The 12,500-nt window shown below is 38.4% G+C and overlaps 1 long non-coding RNA gene across 1 annotated transcript in view; it reads left to right on the top strand.

The window, feature by feature from the left end:
* Positions 1-5,828: 5,828 nt before the first annotated feature.
* LOC144965731 (uncharacterized) overlaps positions 5,829-12,500 on the top strand; it is a 26,130-nt gene continuing 19,458 nt past the window's right edge. The window contains exon 1 of the long non-coding RNA XR_013644097.1: positions 5,829-6,128. This is a non-coding gene — a long non-coding RNA (uncharacterized LOC144965731). The remainder of the gene's footprint in view (positions 6,129-12,500) is intronic.

Below are 12,500 nucleotides of genomic sequence, written 5' to 3'. Positions count from 1 at the left end.
AAATACATTTTTTCCAATTTTTAAAAGCATCAAAAGTGTCTAGGATTGAGTGACTTAAATAGGAAGCAATACCGTATTTGATCTGTATCAATTATAATTGTAATAGCGTACACAAATCTTTTTCTTTCTTTTTTTTTCTTCCTCTGCTCAACTATGGGCCTAATTTATACCACCTTCCATCATTTAATTATCTACCGTATTACTTACTGTGTTAGCGTTTCAATCCAATATTCATTAAAATTCGCGAATTTACAATTTATATTTTCTATATGTGACCCTTCGCCTCAAAACGGTATTAAGTCGGGTTGGTTAAGGTGTTGAAAATTGAATTTTTAGCCAGAAATATCAGACTTGTGTTGAGTTTGTATGTTTTATTGAGGAGAATAGAAACCATGTTTTAGGGTGCTAATGCCAACAATTTATATTTTTGACCAGTTTAACATTTAATTCGGCTTCTAGGCATATGGTTCGTTCCGACATAATACCGTTTTGAGACGATGGGTCACATATAGATGTGTTTTTAAAACACGGCACAAGAACGAAGGGCTATATATAGCTCAGCCGGACGCTGGTTCGGATAAGTAAGTTTTGAACAAATTAAATGTCAAGGGTACAATGAATGAACAATATTCGTCAAACACTTGAAACTGCGAGTTGGGAAAATGGGGGGGGGGGGGGGGGGGGGGGGGGGGGGGGACGCATGAGATATAATGTGGTAACGAGAGACGCATGCGCAGAACCAACATGACGTTCTCTCTCTAATAACTTTTCCGCCGGTGACGTCACAGACTATGGGTGACGTCCAATCAAGGGACGCTACTCTTCCGCTAATCTCATTCCCTATAGATAACTTTGCTTAACCGGGAGGCAATACAAAATTTAATTTAGACTTGAATCGATTATAAATGACTCTAACTTTTTTTCTCATCTTTATCTGCTTTATTATTAAAAATTATTTTTAAAAATGAGCTTTTATATAGAGCAATATCCACTAAAATGTGCTCAAAGCGCTTGACAAGGGGTCCCTGGCCAACAGCAACATTTAACATGTAGGATGGAACATAATGCCTGTTAGGCTCGTACCCATGACCTTGCGATCCGAAAGCGAGTGTCATACCACTAGACCACATAGCCGTACAGTATTATGGTCGTCATCCATACCTCCATGCATAATTTGATTATTTTAGCCGATTTCTATGTCGATGTCTCAATCTCAAATGTGGCCCATCGTCTCAAAACGGTATTATGTCGGAACGAACCAGATGCTTAAAATCCGGATTAAATGTTAAACTGGTCAATAATATAAATTGTTGGCATTAGCACCATAAAACATGGTATCCATTCTCCTCAATAAAACAAACAAATTCAACACAAGTCTAATATTTCTGGCTATAAATTCAATTTTCAACATCTTAACCAACCCGGCTTAATACCGATTTGAGGCGAAGGGTCACAAATAAAGTTCTATTTCAACTTGAGATTTCGTTTACATTTTATATGCAAATGTTTGAAAAATGTCAAGGACCCAATGGTCAACAAGATTTGTCAAACTTTTTGACACAGTAGGTTGGAAGACTCTCTCAGATGTAAAATGTGCGGCTATGTGGTCTAGTGTTATGACACTCGCTTTCGGATCGGAAGGTCCTGGGTTCGAGCCTCGCGATTGGTCACAAATTAAATTGTAAAATATTATTTTCCTGCCAACCAATGTTTTGTTTATTCATCTTAACTCCGCCACTACCACATTATCTCATCATTCATCTGTGGTGTTTCATCCATCCTGTTATGTTGATAAAGGGGAAACCCGAAACGTTCATTTGATCTGGGTTTTTTTGTAATTAAATTGAAGCTTACATTCAATTTCACATTGTTATTCCTGCCTTCACATTATGTGGCATGCAAAAAAAAAAAAACTTTAAAAAACAAAAAACAAAACAAAACCAAAAAAAAAAACCCCACATTATTATCGCCTTTTTTATTACCTTTACTTCCCGGAAACATGACGCATGCCGATCACATATGTGACCCTTCGCCTCAAAGAGGTCTTATGTCGGAATGAAGTAGATGAGGAAAATTAAAGGTATAGCCTTAAAGATAAAACATGGTGTTTCCTTTCCCTTCTGTTCGTTATGGTAGAGTTTAAATTCTATTTCTTGCATTGCCAAACGTACTAAAGTCCTAGGATTTCCCACCGTTTTATCTCTAGATTCACTTCTTGAGGTACAACACATCCCGACATAATACCGTTTTGAGACGGCCGGTCACATATCTACATCACAACAACAAAAAAATACTAAAGGATAGAAACAAAGCAGCCTTTTGGACTCAAATTAAACGCTAGAGAAAGACAATCCAGAAAATAACTCAAATTGATAGTTAAAATTATCTAATATTGTTTGTCATTTGTCAGCGAATTCCATACATGGTTATCGTTGGTGATTACAGATCGTAAACTCATAAAAACAGAAAAACGGGCTGATTTTTTTAAATCCTCCATAATAAGTAGATAATATAAGGGTGGTGATGATTGATTTAGTATCGGGTTTCATTCATGTTAACACTTTAAAGGCGCAGTTGTCTTTCTTTCAAATCATAATATATTATCTATGTGGTCTTGTGGTATGACACGGATTGCTTTCGGATTTGAAGGTCCTGGGTTCGAGCCTAGCGCTCGGCGTATAGTTGAGTCCTTGGAAAAGACTCTTTTACTCACATTCTCTCACCGTACTCAGGTGTAAAATGAGTACCTTGCCTTTAACAGCGTTGTCTTTGTCCGAAAAAAAATGTAATATCTCCTAACAGGCGGCAGGTCCCGTCCTACATGTTAAATGTTGCTGTTGACCAGGGACACATTGTAAAGCGCTTTGAGCACATTTAGTGGATATTGCGCTATATAAAAGCTCAATTTTTTTCAATTTTTTTTTCGGCGGGTTATTTTTTTCCTTTTTAGGTCCAGTAGTTTGACACTGACATGGCGGCCTTGCTACTCGTTGGTCTTGGGTTCAAGTTTCAATGTGGACCGAAAAAATGTTCAGTCCGCCTTGGGGACAGTCTCTTTGCCAGCAATTTCTATAGAGGCCCATGGAGCCGGAGTTTATCCCGGTTTATATAGCGTGAAACGGACAATAGCAATCACTGGCTTGCTATCGCTACCCTTTGATTAGTAGGACGCTAGTCTATCGCAAAGTACTTTCCGCCAGATCTAACAGACCCAGCTACTAAATCATTGCTGGGTGGACAGGGGGGGGGGGGTCAGAAAATTTTTTTGACTGCACCCAGGATCGATCTCGGTCCCTTTGCTTGTGAATCGAGTGCTCTACCAACTGAGCTATCGGCACCCCCTTTTATAGCCATGTTCAGGGGGGAGGGGGGGAGGGGGGGGGGGGGGAGGCGGGGAGGGGGGGAGGGGGGGGGGTGACTTCAAATAATTGCTGATTTTTGTTGATCTTCTCTCTTCATAGAAATGGCTGGCTGGAGATATTGATAGTTCGAAGATGACGTCACTCAGGTCTGTTATTGTGTTTTGCCATCCGACGTTATATGAGTAAGTCTCGAAGATGACGTCACTAGGTCTGTTATTGTGTTTTGCATCGCGTTTATGAGTAATGCTCATGAACTGTATTAATCCGACTATAAACGTTCATGGATACACACAGTTTTGTGTGTTGGTCCGTTATACTTCTGGATGGCAATGTTATGAGCTTCTCAGCCAAGCGCATACTACTATCTATTGATATGTTTCATTTAAACCTAAGACCGCCTTTAAGGATTTGTACCCTCAACTTCCTTGTCCGTATGAGTTAATGTGTAACAAGGATAATGATATAATATATAGATAGTTCGAAGATGACGTCACTCAGGCCTTTGTTATTGATTTTGCCATCCGCGTTTGTGAGTTGTTCTCACTAAACTGTATTAACCAGACTATAAAAGTTCATGGTTACACAGAGTTTGTGTGTTGGTCCGTCATACTTCCGGATGACAATGTTGTGAACTCCTTGGCCAAGCGCATTCTATCTATACTTATCAATGAGGGACTCTTGACAGTGGTTTTATGATGTGATGTAATTATCTCATATGAATTTGTAATTGATTGATTATGTGGTTTGTTGTCTGTTTAATTATGGAAATAGTTGTCCTATTAATCTATGGCATATCCTTGTCTGTTTCTCAGTTCTCTCAGTTGACTGCAGCAGTTAAAGTAGAGTTAATCATCACTATCATCATCATCATCATCATCATCATCATCATCATCATCATCATCATCATCATCATTATCACCATCATCATCATCCTCAACATCATCACAATCATCATCACATCATCATCATCATCATCATCATTATCATCATCATCATCATCTCAACATCATCAATCATCATCCAATCACATCATCATCATCATCATCATCATCATCATCATATCATCATCATCATATCATCATATCATCAGCATCACCATCATCATCATCATCATCATCATCATCTCATCATCACACACATCATCATCACCATCATCATCATCATCATCATTATCACCATCATCACCATCATCAACATCATCAACATCATCATCAACAATACCATCAATACCATCACTGTCATCAGAATCAGAATCAGGATTTCCCTCTTCTGTCTCCCCCTGCTTCAGTCCTTCCCTCAGATCATGACTATCATTACCATTGCCAAGCCCATTGTGGACGGTGAATCAGTGAAAAAAGGCCCTATGTACATTTTCATATCTTATTAAACGGACTTTTTTATACAATGTATACACATGTCTAACTATGTAACTTGCAATAATAATAATAATAATAATAATAATAATATAATAATAATAATAATAATAATAATAATAATAATAATAATAATAATAATAATAATAATAATAATAATAATAATAATAATAATAATAATAATATGATGATGATGATGATGATGATGATGAATAAATAATAATAATAATAATAATAATAATAATAATAATAATAATAATAATAATAATAATAATGATGATGATGATGATAATAATAATAATAATAATAATAATAATAATAATAATGATGATGATGATGATGATGATATAATAATAATAATAATAATAATAAATAATAATAATAATAATAATAATAATAATAATAATAATAATAATTATAATAATAAATCATTAAGCAGAAGTATGACGTCACCCGCATTCCATCTAAAATCTACCTTACAAACTCTCCAACTATGTCTCAATGAAGTTATCTACATAATACAATTTTATAATGGGCTACTTCTTCTGACAGACAAAAAAAAATCAAATATCACCATATAATATATTATTTTTAACTTCAAATACCGAAAAATTACGAAGCCAAAAATTAAATTAATACGATTGAACCTGACAATTCGTTAAAAATCTCTATTTTAAGTAATTTTGATTATCTAACACATGTTGATGTATCTGTTTTCCTATTGTTATTTTTCTGGCCAAAATTAATTTAAACCATTTTGGCCATAGTAATCGTTGCAATGTTAAATGTCAAATCGAGACCGTGGGTACTTGAGACGTACTCGTCGTGTCACGTTTGAATTGAATGATGGTACTTAAAGAAACACAAGTACTGATTATCGATCGATAACTGGTTAAAGTCGAGAGATTATATTATTGTCATTTCTCATTTCTGATTCGTATGTAAAAATGATTTTTAAATGGTATTTTGACCTCAGCGGTAAGATATCCTTTGTCATTCGAGAGATATTTGAGATAAAGATACTTGTTGTTTTGTAACCTTTTAAAGGCGATTGCTTCTGCCAATTGGATTCATTTGTCTGATGTCACGTCCGCCCAGCAACGAGGCGATTGGTTCTAAACAAATAAAATCTGTACTTTTTTATTCTTCATGTTGGCTAGAACTTTTTCACGTGTCATGTGAATGTATAAAAGTCAAAATATGATCAGATTTATAATGTTTTTTTCTCCTCTGGATACACGTTTATGTTAGTTGGAGAAGTATTTCATAAGGGCGTCCGCCATTGTTCCGATAGTTTAGAACTAGTTACTAAGTTACGATGCGTCATTACGAGGGAAGGGACGTCATGACTGTTGAAGCCTATTGTAGGAGAAAGCACGACTGCCCGAATCAGGTTTGAATGGGTGCCTTCAAGAAAAAGTTCCCTTTATTCATCCCACAGGGGAAATCTATCTTTAGGGTCTATTCCAAGAGAAGACTGGAACAACCCAGGCGTCAGGCGCAGTGTAGCGCCACAAACTGAGCGATGGCGATTTGACATGCTCAAATTCATACAACAGAGCGGGTATTTCAAATTAAATTAAATGAGCTTTTATATAGCGCAATATCCACTAAATGTGCTCAAAGCACTTTACAAGGGGTCCCTGGCTAACAGCAACATTTAACATTTAGGACGGGACATGGCGCCTCTTAGGCAATATTACAATGTTTTTCGGACAGAGACATCGCTGTTAACGGCCATGTACTCTTTTTACACATGAGTACGGTGAGAGAATGAGAGTAAAGAGCCTTCTCCAAGGACTCAACTATGTGCCGAGCGAGGCTCGAACCCAGGACCTTCCGATTCGAAAGCGATTGTCATACCACTAGATAACATAGCCGCACTGTGTTCGAACTCGGTACCTTTTGGGTCCGTAGCAAAGATCTAACCGCTGAGCCACGCTGCATCCAAGGACAATGCCAATATGTGACCAATCGTCTCAAAACGGTATTATGTCGGAACGAACCAGATACTTAAAAGGTGAATTTAATGTTAAAACTGGTCAAAAATATAAATTGTTGGCATCAGCACCCTAAAATATGGTATCCATTCTCCTCAATAAAACATACAAACTCAAAACAAGTCTGATAATTCTGGCTATAAATTCAGTTTTCAACATCTTAACCATCCCGAGATAATATCGTTTTGAGGCGAAGGGTCACATATACAACGACTTTTTAAATTAATAAAGTTCATCGGGATTTCATCTTCTTGTCCCAAAATATTCAATTTGTGCCAGTACAATGTAGGCGCCTGTCTAACGATTCGTACTGTATGGAATGAAAACTGTGTTTCATGAGAGGCTTTCTACGTCATGGCACAAGACCGAAGGGCTAGAGCTCAGGTGGTCGCTGGTTCGGATAAGTAAGTTTCATGAGAGGTTATTATGTTTAAAAAAAGAATCATATTAGGACCTATAAAGTTGTGTATAAAATACACGCATCTACACTTGGTTAACTTGTATGACAAAAGTTTGTTCAACAAATTGACTTCTAAATAAAATGATAGTAAAATTTAAAAAAATAGTCCACAGAGTTTAATTATATCCCAGTTTTGCAGTGACTTAACGGTACAAATTGCTCGGCGCTCTTTGGATCGGACGCCAGCAGACAATTGCAAATTTATCCCCCCCCCCCCCTACCCACCCCCCTTCCGGTATATGAAATGAACAGCACTTTAAAAAGTACATAATATGTCTAAGCATTACATAATGTGTCCAGTTCCCCCCCCCCCCCACCCCCCATTCTGACGACTCGGTGTCCACCATTCTGTCCTCCAACCACCATTCGACATCAAACGAACTGGACATTGACATTCCCGCCATAAAGTAGCGATACAGTTTACATTATTTAACCAGTTGACTGCCGTGAAAAAAAAAACACGTATTTAAAAGTTTGGCCAGAAAACTCGTCCCTCCCTTCAAATATCGATCGATTTAAATAACCCTCATCTTGCGTTAAAAAAACTTTCAAACCTGGGACTTGATGAAAAGACTTCGAGAAGTCCCAAGTTCGAGAATTTAGTTTTTGCTATTTAAATAAATCGGTATTATACGAAGGACGAATTTTCTGGCCAAAATATTTATTGTTCGTATCTTTCCAGACTACGACAGTCTGGTAAACTATACACACGAATGGTAAGAGGACTCTATCAGAGACATAAAACAGTTTGAAATAGGCCCATAACCCAAGCACATAACTCTACAAACGGCTTTCAATAAAGTAGGTAAACCATAGACCAAATCCCCTGTAAGCCTTGACCAAACTGTAATAATTGATACGTATAAACACTCGTAAAACGACTGTAAGTCTCAACCACCAGCTCCAGTGGCTCTTCATCTATCTTATAACTGTTGGCAAATACCATAATTAAAGGGCAGCTCTCTAATTTAATAACTCTCGACTGCTGCTGCTGCTGTTGGTTGCTGTTATAGTAAGTAAGGCACTCGCACCTGCAGACCCCTATACCTGTGTCATAAATTGGAAAGATGAAGGAGAATGGAAAAGGGGGTTAGGTTGTTAGGAGAGATGAAGAGTGGTTAGGACAGAGCTGCTTATTTGAAATTTCAAAAATTCGTAGTTTCCGAGGGAAATAAAGAAAAAAATCACTTTAAATAGCTTTAGAAATACATAATTTGTGACCCTTCGCCTCAAAACGGTATTAAGTCGGGTTGGTTAAGATGTTGAAAATTGAATTTATAGCCAGAAATATCAGACTTGTGTTGAGTTTGTATGATTTATTGAGGGGAATAGAAACCATGTGTTAGGGTGTTAATGCCAACAAATTATATTTTTGACCAGTTTAACATTTAATTCGGCTTCTAGGTTTGTGGTTCGTTCCGACATAATACCGTTTTGAGACGATGGGTCACAAATAGTTTTAGAAATTCATAATTTGGCCTTAGCATGATCCAAAAAAAAATATGCTCCAAAAGCCTGAATATGGGTTCTAAGGAACTAAACTCTCCCTAGAGATTTTTGTTACTTTTCAAAATTAGAAAAAAAAAAGGTTTTAAAAATGACCATGTACATAGATAGTTTTATTCAACTATCTACCATTAACATGCACACATTAAGAACATTAGCTTTGATACTACGCCTATAATTTGTCTCAGAATAATGTAATAAATAGGCATGGGGTAAAAGTAACCCGGGTAAACAACGGATATAGTCGGTGTTAGGTTTGAGGGAGTTAAAGAAGCGAATGTTGTTCTGTAGCTGGAGCCAAAAATTTCGTATATCTACGAATCTTTCGTAGTTTTAGGCAGATCTGGGTTATGTGGTTTTGGTGTAGGGTATTATAGCTGATGTAAACAGCCCCGGGTCAAAATCTCTATAGATCATTGACGGAGCCTAAGATTGCTGACCTGGGACTTGGATCCGTGAGGTTTGGCAGGATAGTCAGGATAAGCGGGGTTGGCCCTCGAGACAGGCAGACAAGGATCTGGAGAACTGGGACGGACTGAGCAAACATTGAGAACAGCAGGTATAGAAGACAGAAGTACAGAATTGTTCTTCGGATGTTGTTGAAAAAAAAAAAGATCTTTAAACAAGAAATTGTTTAGCAGGAGAGGAATAGCTCCATTACTAGAATATTGAATGTACACAATCGTAAGTTTGTGAAGTGTGTCAGAACAAAAAGAGACGCAAGCGGTTTTGATGGTCGGTGGCTGGTGGCTTGTGGCTGGTGGCTGAGTGGTTGAGTGTCTGAGTGGTTGAGTGGTTGAGTGGTTGAGTGAGTCGGGTTTGTTTCAAAGTAATGCGATATTGACCATTGGCAGTAACTGGACGGGGGGAAAAAATGAAAATTCTGTTTATTCATTCTCGTCGGGAAATGTGTCTTTAGGGTATAATATGTGACCCATCGTCTCAAAACGGTGTTATGTCGGAACGAACCAGATGCTTAAGAGGTGAAATTAATGTTAAAACTGGTCAAAAATATAAATTGTTGGCATCAGCACCCTAAAAAATGGTATCCATTCTCCTCAATAAAACATACAAACTCAACAATAGTCTGATAATTCTGGCTATAAATTCAATTTTCAACATCTTAACCAACCCGGCTTAATACCGTTTTGAGGCGAAGGGTCACATATGTTATTTCAGAGGAGACTTGAAATATCCCAGACAGAAAAAGCAGTGCAGTGCGATAGGGCGAGGTGACTTACTAAAGACGACTCATTGCGGCGGATAGGACTCGAACCCGGTACCTTTAGGGCATAGAGAGAAATTGTGACCCTTCGCCTCGAAACGGTATTAAGTAGGGTTGGTTAAGATGTTGAAAATTGAATTTATAGCCAGAAATATCAGACTTGTGTTGAGTTTGTATGTTTTATTGTGGAGAATGGATACCATATTTTATTGTGTTAATGCCAACAATTTATATTATTGACCAGTTTAACATTTAATTCGGCTTTTAAGCACCTGGTTCGTTCCGACATAATACCGTTTTGAGACGCTAGGTCACAATTGGTCTCACTGTGCCACGCTGCCCGAAATGAGATTATCGCCAAATCTCGCCCTGGCATTGCGTCCTTGAGTAAAACCACTAACACAGGTTCACTCACTCGACCCAGGTATGAATAGATTTTCACAAAGGTGTATCGGACAGAAAGGGACATTGTAAGAGTGCTAGTAAAAAATGAGGGCAGCAGCTGATGTGTGTCTGCAGCCCAGAAACAAAAAGTTCAAATCACAAAATATGCAAATACGTTTTTTTGTACGGCTTTGTGGTCTGGTGGTATGACAATCGGCTTTCGGATCGGAGGGTCCTGGGTTCGAGCCTCGCTCGGCGCAAAGTTGAGTCCTTGGAAAAGACTCTGTACTCTTTACTCACATTCTCTCACCGTACTCAGGTGTAAAATGACTACTTAGCCGTTTACAGCGTTGTCTCTGTCCGAAAAAAAAATGTGTAATATCGCATGACAGGCGTCATGTCTCGTTCTGCATTTTACGTGTTGCTGTTGGTCAGGGACCCCATGTAAAGCGCTTTGAGCACATTTAGTGGATATTACGCAATATAAGAGCTCAATTATTTTTAAAAAATACGTTACCATGTCAATGCGATTTTTTACATATCTGACCTCAGTAAGTCTAGGCTCATAAAAATGAATGTTTGATAAACCTGAGGTCAAGCCGTGAGAGGTACCTGCAAGAGATGAAGTGAGTAGAAAAGTGCCAGAAGACAATAGAGAATAAATTTTTTTTTATGGCGGTGATGGGGTTTGAACCTGCGACCTTATTGGTACGACAAATCCGCCTGGCCGGTGAGAGCGTGACTCTACCGTATGAGCTATCCACGAATCCTAAAAAATTCGTATCAAACTCAGGTTATTCATTATTAGTGCTTTCTCTCACCGAACTGGTGTACGTTCATTTGAGACAGGAGTGTCTATTCGGCAGGTGGGACGATTATATACGGAGCTCAAATTACACAAGGTACGATAGGTAGGCCCTATGTGAAAGTGTAAGATTCCACAAATCCCTTGCTAGCTGACGTCACAACCTACGCACTCTGCGCACTCTGAAGAAAGAAAGAAAAAAAAAAAGAAGCACATTTTAAAAATTATTTGGACAGAAAACGCACCTTTTGAAGTCCTAGAGTTGAGAGTTTTTAACAATACTGTCGGTCATTTGACTCGATCTAATTTGAAGGAATTTTTTTTTTTTTTTTTTTTTTTTGGCAAACTGTTAAAAACAAGTTGTTTGTCTTTTCGCAGTGAGTGAATGTTTGCAGTTGTTGGATCGATGCGTATCTGGAGAAGAAGGCGGAAGAGAGGAGGAGGAGGAGGAGGAGGAGGAGGAGGAGGAGGAGGAGAGGAGGAAGGAGGAGGAGGAGGAGGAAGAGGACAACGACGACGACGACAAAGAAGGAGAAGAAAGCGGAGGAGGAAGAGGAGGAAGGAGGAGGAGGAAGAGGACAACGACGACGACAAAGAAGGAGAGACGGGGGGGGGGGGTGGAGGAGGATAATGATAAGGAGGTGAAGGAAGATTAGGAGGTGGAGGATGTGGTTGATGATGATGATGAGGAGGAGGTGGAAGAGGAGGAAGAGTAGCAGCATCAGCAGCATAGTAGTAGTAGTAGTAGTAGTAGTAGTAGTAGTAGTAGTAGTAGTAAGTAGTAGTAGTAGTAGTAGTAGTAGAAAGCAGTAGGAGTAGTAGTAGTAGTAGTAGTAGTAGTAGTAGTAGTAGTAGTAGTAGCAGTAGTAGTAGTAGTAGAAGCAGTAGGAGTAGTAGTAGTAGTAGTAGTAGTAGTAGTAGTAGTAGTAGTAGTAGTAGTAGTAGGAGGAGGAGGAGGAGGAGGAGGAGGTGGAGGAGGAGGAGGTGGTGGTGAGAGGGAGAAGGACGACGACAACAAAGAAGGGGAGAAGGAGGAGGAGGAGGAGGTGGAGGAGGATTATAATAAGGAGGTGAAGGAAGATAAGGAGGGAGTGAACGATTGTTTAAAATGATGACGTTGATGATGATGATGATGATTATGATGATGATGATGATGATGATGATGATGATGATGATGAGATGATGATGATGATGATGATGAGTAGGAAGAGGAGGAGGAGGCAGAAGAAGCAGAATAAGAAGAAGGAGAAGAAGAAGAAGAAGAAGAAGAAAAAGAAGAAGAAGAAGAAGAAGAAGAAGAAGAAGAAGAAGAAGAAGAAGAAGAAGAAGAAGAAGAAGAAGAAGAGTCTTCACTCAAAGTTTTGCACACATCTCGTTTGTGGTCA

The sequence above is a fragment of the Berghia stephanieae genome, chromosome 1 (genome assembly GCF_034508935.2).
Source record: "Berghia stephanieae isolate SIO BIC M18660-M18661 chromosome 1, UCSD_Bste_1.3, whole genome shotgun sequence".
Lineage (NCBI taxonomy): Eukaryota > Metazoa > Mollusca > Gastropoda > Nudibranchia > Aeolidiidae > Berghia > Berghia stephanieae.
Note: the sequence above shows the minus strand (reverse complement) of the source record. Positions and strands in the feature narration are given on the sequence as shown.